The sequence below is a fragment of the Pinus tabuliformis genome, chromosome 1_2 (assembly GCF_031772625.1).
Source record: "Pinus tabuliformis cultivar Carrire ecotype Pingquan chromosome 1_2, CPIR1, whole genome shotgun sequence".
In the NCBI taxonomy this organism is placed as follows: domain Eukaryota; kingdom Viridiplantae; phylum Streptophyta; class Pinopsida; order Pinales; family Pinaceae; genus Pinus; species Pinus tabuliformis.
The window spans coordinates 565,347,895-565,363,750 of NC_142298.1; the positions used below are offsets into that span (position 1 = coordinate 565,347,895).

Here is a 15,856-nt window from a genome sequence, read left to right on the forward strand (position 1 = left end):
TCTGACCCCTTTTTCGCTACTCCTCACCTTGGACACCCTTCTGATCTCTTCTTGACGAAGAGCCGCCCACAGTTCCTCCCAATCTGGAAGGCTCGTCCTACCTAGTATGCTCTGGACAAATACCTCCCAATCCTCCGAGACTGTGTTCAATGCGGTCCTCACCATCAGTTCCTGATCCAGTGTAGCCCCTATGGAAGTTTGCTGATCACGGATCTCCTTAAATCCACCGAGGAAGGCATTTATCTGCTCTCCTTTCTACATCTGATATGATCGCAACTAGTTTTCAAGTAACATCCTCCTCTGCATAGAAGTATGCTGGTACAATTTCTTCAGGGCCTCCCACATCTTATTTGCCATCTTCTTCTTGGCAATGTGTGGCACCACATGGTCCTTGACACCATTAAGGACGATGCATTTTGCCCTGGCCATTGCCTACTCATACTTGTCATTTTCAGCTAGGTCAACCGGGATCGCTATCGTTTTCAAGGCAAAGTGTTTGATGCGATACCTGTCTAGAATGGACAAGATCCTAGCCTTCCAGACTACGAAGTTTGAAGCTCCGTCCAGTCTATCTTGATTTCTTACCCCATTCACTGCCATTTCGCTGCTCCTCTTTGTTAAAATTGGCAACTAGGGCAAAACTTCATGTGGGTCATCTTATTCATGGCTGATAATATTTTTATTAGATTCCTCTCGTCGAGAGGTGTAGGATTGATATAAAGATCATCCAATTTCGATAAGTATTCATGGAGATATGAATGTATTTTGATTATGGAATTATTATCAAGCCGACCTACTACTCATGTAGGCTCAGAAGCCCAACAGTTGCATCTTATTCAAACACCAACATTGTGTATAAATACAGGAGGAATTTTCCTCATTTGGACTCACTCATCTCATCACATCTCTCTCTCTACTGCGCAGAAAAGAGTCTCTTCTCTACTGCGCAAAAAAGGGTCTCTCTCTCACACATGTGAAGCCGGAAGCTGCTGAAACTGAAGTTGCAACTGCAGAAGTAAAGATTGACCTGTGTGGACTAGAAGATCTCCTCATCTGAACTGCGCTGTAGGTTCTGTTGACCACTACGTGTCAACTTCCCATAGCAGTACACCCCCTTTTTTCACAAAAGGGATAGCGCTTAATCGACATGTCCGTGCCATTCGACAGTCATCGTCGACTTGATCATATTATGTTGTAAACCCAGTCTGCATGTGCGAATTGTAAATAATCTTAGCATATATGAGTTGTGTATGTAAATTGCCTAGGTGGACCTAATTTCCTAGAGATAATCTACGTTCCGGAAGGTTTTTTGTCTCACCGATCTATGATCGGCAGAGTTTTCCTTCAGCCTAACCCCAAAGCCGGAATGGATTTTGTCATTAGAATCTTAGGAGAATCCTAGTGTGTTAATCTGCTAGATTATAGTTGTGTCGCAGAATTGGGTGGTTTATGAGGGTCTATGTCAAATGGGTTCTCCCCCTTGAGATGTAAAGTTGTAAAAGTCATGATGTAAAGTGTCTTGAGGGTTAGAAAATGTTTTAATCCCCTCGTAAGTCCTAAGTCCTAGGTCCTAAGTGATTTTTCCAAAGGGTAAGTTTGAGGATCCATTTAAAAATAAATTAAAAATTAAAAAATTAAAAAAATAATTGAAAAAAAAAATTAAAAAAAAAATAAAAAAATAAAAATAAAAATAAATAAATAAAAATTTAAATAAAAATAAAAAAATAAAAAAATAAAGAAAAAACCTAAAAATAATAAAATAATAATATTTTTGAGTAAATAAATGCAGAATTTCAATTTTTAATGCATTAAAAAATTCGACGGATGAGATTAAGAGATGTCTTGATCCTCATCGACGGTCGAGATCATTTTGACGTGGATCACTCGAACTAGCCATTGGGAATTTTTCCTTTAAATAGGGTGCTAGGGGTCATTTGAGATCAGATTGGATCTTAGAGTCTGGTGCTAAAGAAAGCTCTCTTGTAGTCATTTTTTTTGTGCAATAAAGGAAGACTTTGGGGTTAAAAATCTTGCTGGTGTTACTCTTCTGGAAATGTTGTAAGATTGTTTTATTTTTCTGCATAATTTTATTTTCAGCCATTGAGGATAGCTTAATGAAGATTGATCTAGGCACATGTATCTTGTCTGATCTTTAGGGTTTGAATGATACTTTACATTCTGAAATATGGTGGCAGGTAGCTCCATTTGATCTGGGTTTCACTATCGTTTTTTCCCTCTATGTTAATGGTTGATTGTAAGCTGTGTAGGAAATCTTAGTTTTGAGTTTACCAGGCGTTAGGGGAAGTTCTCGGCTGAACTAGCCAACTCCCGGGTTGTATTTTCTGAAAGAGCCCGGCCAGTTCTTGATCCCCGGCTTATCATTCGAAATATTTTTTTATGAATGCATGCAGGGTTTTCTGAAGCGTCTTACATTAAAATTAAATTCTGATAATATTACTGTGATTATGGACAAATCTGGCTACTTAAGAGTCGAAATCTGTAAACATTGTAATTGTTTAGCTGATCTAGGGTTTTAGTTTCATTTTCTGCACATATTATTTTTGGGTGTTTTTCCATTACAGGTTGCAGGGTTTTTTGAAGATTTCCGAGGGTTTGATCAAAGTTATTTTGCTGCTCAGGATTTATTTTTGTTACAAGATTTTTTTTTTTTTTGGGGCAGGCTGGATTGCTGCCATACCTCAGCTCCCTCCATTCAATCTGCAAGATACATCTCAAACACGCTGTTACCTCTCCTCTTCTACGCAGTTTCCTCACTGAAAATCTCCCATCTTGCATATTGTCTCATTTTTCTCTGCGTTTTTGCTGCTTGCTCAACCCTTTCGCTTTCCCCTCAGCCATCTCCATGCTGCTCCATTTTGCTGACTAGCCTGCACATCAAAATCTCCATAACCCGTAGCTTCTATAGATCCACATGCTATCATATATCTTGCGTGCTGCCCTTGCTGCCATAAATTATTGTCTCAACGCATTTGTTTTTCGCAGTCATATATATATGCTCTTGCCCGTAGCACATTCCATCTGCATCTCGATCCATTTTTTGTTGCCAGCTCCAAACCTCTGCGTCTTCACCATTCCATCGCTTTCCTCATACCTATTCGTCCTTCACCTTCTGCTAGTGAACTGCCGTACGCCTGAGTCACGATTCTATTACCTGCGTATTCTTCTTCCTGTGCAATCATATCCCTTGCAGCCGCCGTCCTGGGAAGACAATACTCAGGTTCGATTTTGGTTATTTAGTTTAGCTTAGGGTTAGTGTAGATAAAACACATTTGATTTTTTTTTTAGCGTATTTCCTTTTTATGAAGTGTGCCTTTTTTTGAATTTACACAAAAAGAAAAAAATTAAAAAAATTTCGATTTCCCTTTTTGTATGTGTAAGGGTTATCAGGGTTTTTTTTTATGGGGACGTATTTTGTTATATGCGTATGTTAGTTTTAGTTTTAACATTTGATATAAGTTTTATTTAGCTTTGTTTTATTTTGTTTGAAATTTTTAAATTTTATATAAAAAAAAACATAAAATTATAAAAAGTCTTAGCTTTTAACTTTTTGGTTTCATTTTTTTTTAGATTTAGTTAAAGTTTGGTTCAATTTTTTTTTAAATTTTGATAATATCAGAAAAATATTGTTAGTTTAGTTTCAGGGAATCACATTTTTTTTTTTTGGGTATGTATATATAAAGATTTGAAATAAAAAATAAAAAAAAATTCGATTTTTCATTTGAGTTAGTTTAGTTTAATATATATATTTTTTTCTTTATAGTTATGACCATTAGAATTTTTTTTAAGTTTAGTTTCATTTTGATTTTAACATAAATAAAAAATCTCATAAAAAATATAAAAAGGATTAATCTTTAGTTTTTATTTAGTTTAGGTTTAGTTATATTTTTGTTTTCATTTAAAAATATAAAAATATAAAAATTAAAAAATGCCATAAAGGGTTTCTTTTTTAGATTTAAGTTTTAGACTTTATATTGTTTTATAGATTAGGTGTTAGTTTAGATTTAATTAGTTTTGTTTGGTTTGAGTTTTGAGTTCAACAAATAACATTTAATATATATATATATATATATATATATATATATATATATAAAATAAAAAAAATGGATAATAATAAAAAATTAAAAAATTAAAAAATATACATATAAAAATTAAAAAATATTTTGAAAAAGCTTAGCTAAAAATTGAAAAATCATTTTGGTGTCTTTTTGTGGTATTTTTCTATAGCTAAATGCACTTAACTGTTTATTTACAAGTTGGCTATATGAAAGTGGTAACTGATTCAGCATCTAAATTTTATGATCATTTAAAGCATTTAATTTTTCTTTAAGTTTGATTGCTGGATCATCGTTAAAGCATTGTGAATTTACTGGATATCTTGCATTGCTTGGGTTATTGATGATAAATGTTTGTTTTACATGGTTCATATTTCTGCAACATCTAATCATTTAACCATTAACTCCATAAGGCACTGGTCTATTAAACTTAACAAAATCAATTTAGTGCTTGTTTCTTCATGTCTCCCAACCCAATTGGTCCCCAGTTGGTTATTCATTACCCCATAGGGTCTACCCCCCTTAGCCGCAGGAGACAGGTTTAAACGGAGAGATCAGGGATCAGGGTGACAGTCCCCGGTCTGAGTGTTGTCGTGACAATCCGTGCGACAACAGGTTCATCTGAACCTCCTCTGAAAGCCGCAACTTTTGGTGGTGGAATCAAGTCAATCAGACGGACGGTTTGTGAGATATCGTCTGCCCTAGTTTGATGATGAAGCCGCTAATGCTGATGCTGCTGATCTAGGGTTTGCTATTGCTGATATGAATCAGATTTATTGTACTATTTCTCTTTGCTGAATTATTGAAGATAAAAGAAGATTCGATCAAAGGGTTTCCCCACACATTGTGGGGTTTGTCCCTGGCTAGCCGCCACATCTTATGTCTCTTGTCTTGGCTTGTTTTCTGTCAATCGTTTAATGTTCTATCTGCACTTTACTTTATGTACATGTGATTGCTAATCTGTGGAATATAATAAGGAAAAGAAGTAAATTGTTATAATCATAGAACATACCATAACTTAACATGGTATCAGAGCTAAGGTGAAGACAAAGCCCAAGCAAGAGTAAGAGCAATCACCGAAGAGAAGCTTGGCAAGGCTATCCTAAAAAGAACGATGGGGTCCTCAACACTCTTTCTGTTGAAGACAAGCTCCGTGAGAAAGCTGACTATCACGGATGGAAGATGTCTATCAATTTAACCCTTGAGGATCAAGGAATATTGGATCATGTGAGAGGCAATATTGTTGAGCCTCCATCAAATGCACCTCCTGCTACCAGGAACAAATGGAAGAACGGAGAAATTAAACCGAAGAAGATCATTCATGACTCTATCGACAAGCGCTTGGTGGCCTACATCTCTGAACTAGACACCTCCAAGGAAATCTACGATAGACTGGTGAGTTTATTTAAAGTTAATGATGCAAATCAAGTTTTGTTTCTTAGAAATAAACTGAGGGAAATCAAGAAGGGTAAAGATGAGAGTATGCAAGCATACTTCTTAAGAATCACCGAGATCAAGAATGATCTCCTATCTATTGGGGAGACTATTACTGACAGAGAAATGGAACTCACAACTCTTGGAGGATTACCATCCAAATGGTACGTGTTTAGGACTACTCTTCTGAACAATAATGTAATTCCTGATTTCGAGGAATTAATGGCTAGATGCATTCAAGAAGAAACAAGGGTAGAAGAGCAAGAAATGCCCTTGCCTAAAGGTCCTCCTGCTGCTTTTTCTTCTCATGCTAACAAAAGAAATAATTCTGGGTCTAAATCAAAAAGAAAAGATGGACCTAAGGATGGAAGAAAAGGACGATGTTACATCTGTGATAAAGCAGGTCACTATGCAAGGGAGTGCCCTGATAGAAAGGACTCACACTGGGATGATGATCAAAATCCCTCTGATGGCAATCAAAGGAATGACAAATTCAATAGCAAAGGGAAGAGGAGAGTTGGGAATCAAGGAAGAGGACAACCATTCAAGAAGGCTAGAAATTCCAGGATGTATTAAATGCACCTGACCTCAAAAAGAACTTGGTGTCCATCTCGGCAATGGAAGACAAAGGCTACAAGGTAACCTTCAGCGATGGCAAGGTACGTATATGGAAAAATAATGTTAAAGATACCTTTACTCTTGGGTTTCGTGTTGATTCAATATATCAGGTTGATGGATGTACGCTAGGACTCATGCCTTATGACACATCTCTTCAGTCCAAACTTTGGCATCGGAGGTTTGCCCCCCTTCATTATAAAGCTCTACTCGGTGTAAGACAAATGGTGACAGGGATGCCCGAATTTCGAGTAGAGAAAGAAGGTGTATGTCCAGGATGTGCCGAAGGAAAGCTCAAAAGGGGACAATTCCCCTCAAGCCTAAGCAAGACCTCCGATATATTACAGTTGGTTCACTCAGGCATACCTAAGGTTGGCATTAAGAGGGAGAATACTACACCACATACTCCAGAGCAGAATGGTGTGGCACTGTACGATTGTGGAAGCTGTCTCTATGGGTAGATGATGTAACAATGCCTGATGTGGAAGAACCAATGGATCCTATTTATCCACCTGAGCCTTCCTCTTCCAGGAAAAGGCCTTCATGGCTTAGGGGGCTACTTGATGATGCTGAAAGACATGCTGCACCTCGAGGAACCTTTCGTGAAAGTAAGAAACCTAATAGGTATTAGGGATACCTGACCATCATGAGCACGATCATACAAAATGAGCCTTCATCATTCTCAGTGCTGTCAAGCATCAAGTATGGAAGGATTCAATGACCATTATGGAGAATGATGTCTGGGAAGTAGTTCCCAGACCCTAGGACAAGACAATTGTTACTTCAAAATGGATTTACAAGATAAAGCTGCAGCAGATGGAAGTACAAAATAGTATAAGGCTCGTTTTGTTGCTCGTGGTTTCTCCCAGAAGGAAGGTATAGACTATGATGTGATATTTGCATCTATTGCCAGATATACGACCATTCACTTGATCATAGCCCTTGTGGCTTCGCAAGGATGGAACCTACATCAGATGGATGTCAAGACCGTGTTCTTGCACAGCTCGATCAAAGAAGAGGTCTATGTGGAGCAACCCAAAGGATTTGAGATTTATGATTGAAAATCTCGTGTATGGAGGTTGAAGAAGGCTCTCTATCGGCTGAAGCAAGCACCACGAGCATGGTATGAGAGGATCAAGCTGGGATTCAGTAGGAGTGAAGTTGATCCTAACCTTTACTTTAAGTTTGAAGATGGCAAACCTCTCATATTGGTGTTGTATGTGGATGACCTCTTTCTAACAGGTGCATACCCGCTCATTCACAAATGTAAGAGGGAGTTGGCTTCTGAATTTGAAATGAAGAATCAAGGACTTGAAGTGTGGAAGAAGCCAAGGGAAATTTTCCTATCTCAAGGAAAATATGTGGTGAAGATTCTGAAAAAATTTGGTATGGTGGACTGCAAGCCTGTGACTACCTCGAGGATCTTAACTTTTAGAAGTTATATGGTAGTGATGTCGGACCAGATTTGGGAAATGCCTCTGACTTTCAAAAGCTCATTCGCGTTGATGTTCTTGGTGAACCTTTGTCCGAACATATGCTTTGCAGTTAGCATTGTGAGCTCATATTTGGTTGAGCCTCACTAGATTGGTGCCAAGAATCTTCTGAGATGTCTTCAGGACACAATCTCTCATGGATTGAGATACACTGCTGGAAATATGAAACTGCATGATGCTGATTAGGCAGGTAGTGTGGAGGATCACTGGAGCACTTTTTAGTGTTGTTTCTCTTTGGATTCTGCTTCGATCTAATGGATGAGCAGAAAGCAGAAGTCGGTTGCCATAAGCACCACCGAGATCGAATACATATCTACGAGTATGATCTCGTATGAAGCTGCCTGGTTGGGGAAGCTCTTTACTGAGCCGTTTGAACACATACCACTGTGATTCTCTGTAACAACCAGAGGTGGGATTCAATTATTGAGGAATCTTGTATTCGTCGATTGCTCCAGCAGATAGACATCATCTGGGATATGGTAAGTTGATGAGCAAGGAGGCTCCATCACATTAAGATGATGTACAGGTCGATACACCTTATCAAAGCCCCAAGGAAAGATCTAATCTGTGATTTTCCCAAACGACTTGGAGTCATCAAGAAACCCTTGTACAAGGGTCCTGCATGTTGCATACATTGAGCTCTAGGAGCTCTGAGGGCTTGCGGTTCTTACTGGAGCAACATGCGACCACAGGGTGACTCACCCTCCCCGATGGTGCACACTGGAACAAGATGATTCGCTCTCTTGTGGGACAAGATGATTCGCTCTCTTGTGGAACAGGATGATTCGCTCTCCTATGTAGCAGGATGATTAGTTCTTCTGTGAGGCCTGGATTGATGTGTTCTCCATGGCGATTGTAGCGGGATTGATGTGTTCTCCTGTGAGGACAGGATTGATTAGTTCTCCTGTTGAGGCATCCTACCCATGCAGTTTGGGACTCATGGGAAGTACCTCTCATCAGATCAATGAGAAGGGAAATGAAGTTAGGGACCATAGTAGTACTGATGGACGCATCGTTGTATCTACTGTACTCCCTACGCTAGGATGACCTCCATTGATCTGGGATCAATGATACTGGTCTAGGACCAGTGGTAGGAGTTGTACCATACTATGACACTGACTTTGAGTCGGTTGAGACTGGTCTGGGACCAGTGGTACATACTCTGAGACTGACTTCGTGTCAGTGCAGTACTAGTCTGGGACCAGTGAGAGTGGTACATAGTATGACGCTGACTTCGGGTCGGTTGAGATTGGTTTGGGACCAGTGGTACACTCTCGAGACTGCGATACTGGTCTGGGACCAGTGGTAGGAGTAGTACTTATTATGAAGCTGACTTCGGGTCGGTTGAGACTGGTCTGGGACTAGTGGTACGCGCTCTGAGACTGACTTTGAGTCAGTGGAGGATGATACTGGTTTGGGACCAGTGGAGTTGTACTCACTATGACGCTGACTTCGGGTCGGTTGAGACTGGTCTGGGACCAGTGGTACATACTCTGAGACTGACTTTGAGTCAGTATGATACATCCTCAATCATTTCTTCTTCTTCATAATTCGGACAAAATCAAAGCAGAACAGAACAATGCAAGAGCAGAGCAGAACAGAGTAGAACAATACAGATCAGTACAGGGTAGAACAAGACAAAGCAGAACAGGCAGAATAGAGCAGAGTAGGACAAGGGACAGGCTGTACAGGGCAGTGCATTTGATGGATGAATAGTAACGACCAATAGATAGATTGTAGATGAAGTTCTCCCTAGTTGAGAGGGAGTGTTAAAATTGGCAACTAGGGCAAAACTTCATCTGGGTCATCTTATTCATGGCTGATAATATTTTTATTAGATTCCTCTTGTCGAGAGGTGTAGGATTGATATAAAGATCATCCAATTCCGATAAGTATTCATGGAGATATGAATTTATTTTGATTATGGAATTATTATCAAGCCGACCTACAACTCATGTAGGCTCAGAAGCCCAACAATCGCATCTATTCAAACACCAACATTGTGTATAAATACAAGAGGAAATTTCCTCATTTGGACTCACTCATCTCATCACATCTCTCTCTCTCTACTGCGCAGAAAAGAGTCTCTTCTCTACTGTGCAGAAAAGGGTCTCTCCCTCACACATGTGAAGCCGGAAGCTGCTGAAACTGAAGCTGCAACTGCAGAAGTAAAGATTGACTTGCGTGGACTAGAAGATCTCCTCATCTGAACTGCGCCGTAGGTTCATCTGAACCTCCTCTGAAAGGCGCAACTTTTGGTGGTGGAATCAAGTCAATCTGACGGATGGTTTGTGAGATATTGTCTGCCCTAGTTTGATGATGAAGCCACCAATGCTGATGCTGCTGATCTAGGGTTTGCTATTGTTGATATGAATCAGATTTATTGTACTATTTCTCTCTGCTGAATTATTGAAGATAAAAGAAGATTCAATCAAAGGGTTTCCCACACATTGTGGTGTTTGTCCCTGGCTAGCCGCCACATCTTGTGTCTCTTGTCTTGGCTTGTTTTCTGTCGATCGTTTAATGTTCTATCTGCACTTTACTTTATGTACATGTGATTGCTAATTTGTGGAATATAATAAGGAAAAGAAGTAAACTGTTATAATCATAGAACATACCATAACTTAACACTCTTTCGACTCTTTCAAGTCTCTCTACTTCCCGTCTGGAAGTTCTTGGTATGACTCCCTCTGAGCCTCGATTTCCCTCCTAGAAATCCCTCTGCCAATGTCGAGATGCCGCACTCTGACCGTTAGTGCAACTGCACCACTGATTCGGATTTCTTGGCTAGAAATCCTCGGCAGCAACTCCCTCCTCCTTGGTCTTGCCCTGTTAGGTCCTGTTTTGACCTCAGTACCCCACCCGCTTATCCATAGCCTCCTATGCCTCAACAATCTGAAGGTTAGAGCCTCTAGGCTTTGCGCAATCCCGACACCAACAAAATCCGCACCTCTTGGCCACGGGTGTCAATCCTTCCTCACTGAGAAAGATGACCGGGCATTGCCTAGGTCAGGTCTGCTCCTCTCTACCACTGCGCTGATCCTCCTCCTGGCTCGAACTGATGACGCAGGCACTGCGTCACCCCTTCCTTGCTGCTTTCCGCTAGGAACAACTTCTGTCACTCGGGACAACTATTTTTGCTACTGCTTGCTCTGCTTGGTTGATGCCCTCGGTTATCCTGTGATTTGCAACCATGCTCTGATTCCATGTTGGAATTTCTACGTCTATCTGTTAGAAATTTTTCCTGTACTATTTGATTTATATCTTCCTACTTGTTCATTTACTTAACAAGTTATTTACCATGTAAATACTGAAAATAAATACAAGTACAATATCAGCACATACAAATCATCAATTGAAAGAAACAAGAACACAAGTGATAGTTATTTTTGGACTAATGTCCTCGAAAAAACCCAATGCGGGAAAACTAGTGCAGCTATCCGAGGGTTTTATTATGAAGCAGTTTCAGAATACAATCTGGGTGCCAGAAATGGCTCACCCAATAGAGAATGCCCTCGTCAGTAGTACTTCTCAGTCAGAGACAAATATTAGCTCCAATCTGGCCCACGAAATCTCCCAATGTCAGCCTCAAGGGTCTGCGTCAGCCTCTCTGGCCCATCGTCAGCCTATTTGGCCCAGCGTCAGCCTCTCGAGGTTCTGCGTCAGCCTTTGGAGCCTCTGTGTCTCCCACATTGGCCCTCTTTAGGTTTTGCGCAACTCCTGGCTGGCTCTGCATGGCCTCTGGCTGGCTTTGCGTGGCCTCTAGCTGGCTCGGCGTCAACCCTCTCCCGACTTCTGCGCTGATGCTCCCGATACTATTTCTGCTTCTCTGCTATTGCATTCACTGCCCCTCAGCTGCAACTCAGATCACTCCTTTGATTTCCTCAGCAAGCCCTGTCCCAAAAAATTGAATTCTTGATCAACTCAATGTGTTCTCCAACTGACCCTCAAGCCTCTTCTTATACTTTTCTCGTTGACAATTCAATGGCCGAGATTAAGTCCCTAATCAACGACTAAGATTAGATCTGGCTTGATCCATGACTTTTGGACCATTCTAACGCAGTTTTATATTAATTCACATTAATATTTTATTTTCCCTAAGTTTAGACTTAGGGACTCCATTAAAAATATTAGTTATTTTAATATCTCCCAAACTGGTTAGATTCAGCCCAAACCATTTTTGGGTCTTGGAGATCTCATGTGCTTTAGCTTCTCCACCAATTTTCAAGGCTAGAGCACATCCGATGCTACCCCAAATCAACAAAGTATAGGATGACCACTATAAATACCCATAAAGGGTCAGTGCAGTTACATAAGAAAAATTCGGATGTCTCTGAGTTCTCGCATGGAGGAGCAGCCATAGTTAGGGCTTTACTGCACCTCGGTTGGGGTTTAGGTGTAGTCAAGACCTTGCATATATGTAGTAATGGCGCAGCTGTGAGGCAAGTGTTGGGGCTATACATATCCTCAAGTGCAGGTGCAGAAACTTGGATAGGAGCAGCGAAGATTTCATATGAGGTGGCATGAGGTCTGGACTATCTCGGCATGACAAGGAGCAGTCTCATCTCAGTGGCACTCCTGTAGCAGACTAATCGTTGGACAACAGTGATAGATATACTCCCTCGGCTCAATGAAAAGTATGTCAAACGATGTCTCTTCCATATATATATATTACTGTCTTGCCATGATAAAGAAATAAAGGTTTAGTGAAGAGATCCTCGACATACATGTAGAAGAAGACTAAGTCTTCACAATATTTAGATCTATTATAAGGCCGTCTCAATATGCTTCGATGAACAGTGACAAGGATCATAGTGTTGATCCTGACTTAATTGTAATCACTGAAATTGTAGATCATGATCATATATCTATATTAGTGATCTCATTGTCGCAAAGGATCTAAGTGCAGTAGTAATGAAGAGCATGGTGTTGCAGCAGTGGTGAAGGGCATGGTGTTGTAGTAGTGATGACCTCTGTGATGCAGCAAAGATAATGATCTCAGCAGTGACACGAAGAGGATTGGTGGCTTGGTCTTGGAGAGGTAGATTGTGTCAAGGGTCATGGTCTTGGTATTCGTCAATGGAATTTCTATAAAAAGAATTTACGCATGGTTTTTCCTCTCCAAGTGGAAGAGGTTTTGGCCCTGGCAGAGAGCCAAACATTTGTGTTCTTGTCTCTTTTGTTTTGGTAGCAGTTTGATGAAGTAAACACACATACTAATAATGAATAGAATACTAAGCTAAGATAAATTGTATAAATGCTTCACAAATTGTTATCATGTCAAAGAAGAATCACCTTAATATGCATGCCCTAAGATTCTTCAACATGGTATTAGAGGGAGCTTGTTCAACAGTCAAGGAAGGGCAAAAAAAGGGACATGCAAGCATAGCAAACTAAAAAGCTATACCCTAGATCAAAGGGTCAATCTACAACAATAGTGTGGAAAACACAAGGATGGCTGATCAAGGAGACAATCTATAACAACAAGATCTTGTAGAATATTAAGGTCCAAGAAGCAGTCAACATCTACAACAAGGGTTTTGAAGGTCTGAAGTTGAAGTCTGGTCTATAGCAACAACCTTGGTGTCTCTCACACTCCACACCATGACATGATCTCAACATTACAGTGATTGATCTTTGCAAAGAACAGCTCGGATTCTCATTCAAAGAAGTAGATCATCTATAGCATGATTTGTATGGACTGTTGAATTTCTAAGTCTAACCTGTTAGAAATTTTCCTGCACTATCTAGTTTATTTCACCTACTTGTTTAATTACTGAACAAGTTATTTAACCATATAAATACTGAAATAAACACAAATGCAGTCTCAACCATCTACAGATCATCAACTAAAAGAAATAGACAAACACACAAGGGACAACGTTATTTTTGGACAATCATCCCTGGAAAAACCCAACTTGGAAAAATTGGTGCAACAATTATGAGGGTTTTATTATTAAGTAGCTTTTCTTGAGTACAACTCGGTGCTAAACTGGTTCCCCCGACAAAGAAATCAATCTGGTAGTAATACCTCTCTTCGGAAGCAGATATTTGAAAAGTCTTCTGAACAAAAACTCTTCAACACCTCTTTGAGGCACTGCGTCAACCCTCCTGGCCTCTGCGTCAACCCTTTGCTGCTCTGCACAGGCTCTCTGGCCCTCTGTGTCACTCATGCAGGCCCTGGGAGCCTTTGTGTCACTCACGTAAGCCCTCTGGCCCTCTGCACAGTCACTCTAGCCCTCTGCATAGCTTCGGCTAGTCTTCCATCATTGTCTCTACCTGTTTGCTATGCACTCACTGCCCCTCGCTGCAACTCTGATCATTGGTTTGATTTCTCTCAGCGAACCCCGCTCTAGAAAATTGAACTGACTGATCAACTTGGTGTATCTCCAACTGACCCTCAAGCCTTCTCTTATACTTTTTCTGTTGAGTCTTCAATGGCCGAGATTAAATCTCTAATCAACAACTAAGATTAGTTTTGGCTTGATCCATGTCATTTGGAACCTTCTCACCCAATTTTATATTAATACCCATTAATATTTTTATTTTCCTAAGTTTAGACTTAGGAATCCATTAAAAATATAATTATTTTAATATCTCTCTAATCAGGTGGAATTTCCCCAAACCATTTATGGGTCTTGGAGATCTCATGTGCTTTAGCCTCTCCACCAATTTTCATGGCTAGAGCACATCCGATGCTACCCCAAATCAACACTCCCTCTTAGCGAGGAATGTGCTCTAGTAATGGTCCACCACTAAACATCACCTTGATCATTCAGCGCCGGTACCTGTGCTGATGTTTGACCTTGCTGCCCAACATCCTCTGCATTACTGCCTCCTGTACAGCTGCCCATGGTTCTAGGATTGCCACTGCTACATTTGTATTGCAGCTCCCTTTGCATCCATGCTGCTGTTGCTGGTCCTTTCTCCCAAGACTACATCTACACTACAACCCTCTCTCATCATGCTGCATCGTGCTTCCCATAGCACTACCACTGCTACTGTTGCATTGCAACTTAGTTACTGAGATGATGGTAATTGATCTACCCAGCTACTGACATCCTTGTTAGGCTAGAAGCCCTCTTGATGTTGAAGTTCTCTCTACTGCTATCCTGTGCTCCATCTGTTGCCTTTGTGCTGCTACAACAACTCTGTGCCTCTCGCAGTGCTGCAACCACCTCTGTGCTTGCTTGCACTGCTGCAACCTCCTCTTTGCCTCTTGCACTGCTGCAACCCTTTCTGTGCTGCCAGTGATTACTGCACTCTAGCACTGTTCTGTTGCTCCATTCGCATTTTGGTTCTATCGACATCCGTCATGCTGCTACTGTCTCTCGGGGCCCCCGTAGCCGGATTTGATCCAAGAGTTTGGGTATCTCAAGGATCCTGCCCCACATCTCCTGTAGTCCTCCTGACTACAACTCGATGTCACCCGACCTCTTCACTAGAGGTACATGAGCACTCATGGCACAATTGTCATCATCCTCTACTTCCTTCTCCGCCTTAGTCGGTGCTGCATTGGAGTCAGAAGCCTCTCCCTTATTCTTCTTCCTGGGACACTAGGTTGCATAATGGCCCAACTCCCCACAATGGAATCACTTTATCTTGGTGATGTCCTTCTTCTTCCTCTTCCCTTGCTGTCCTGCAGATGCCAGAGCCGCATCCTCTTCCTCCTCTTTCTTGATTCAACCTCCTTTGCAGCTACTTCCCGCCTTGGTTAGCCGTCTGATCTCTTCTTGGCAAAGATCTGCCCATAATTCTTCCCAATCTGGAAGATTCACTCTGCCCAAAATGCTTTGGACGAATGCCCCCCACTCCTCGGAGACTGCGTTCAGGGCGGTCCTGACCATTAACTCCTGATCCAGCGTGGCCCTATGGAAGTAAGTTGGTCCCGAATCTCCTGCAACCTGCTGAGGCAGTGATCTATCTGCTCCCCCTTTTGCGTCTGATACGATCACAACTGATTCTTGAGTGGCATCTTCCTCTGCACGGAAGTCCCCTGATACAATGTCATCAAGGTGTCGCACATCTCCTTTGCTGTATTCTTCTTGGCAATATGCTGAACTACATGATCCTTGACCCCATCAAGGATTATGCACTTTTCCTTGGCCATCACATCCTCATACTTTTCGTTATCAGCTTGGTCGACTGGGATAGCCACGGTTCTCAAGGGAAAGGCCTTAATGCGATGTCTATCCAGAACAGACAGGATCCTGGCCTTCTAGATGACAAAGTTGGATGCTC

General features: G+C 41.1%; 1 protein-coding gene across 2 annotated transcripts in view; it reads left to right on the top strand.

Annotated features, from left to right (window-relative positions):
- Positions 1-15,856, top strand: part of LOC149206862 (ribonuclease H2 subunit B) — a 350,779-nt gene that overhangs the window by 229,102 nt on the left and 105,821 nt on the right. The window lies entirely within an intron of this gene.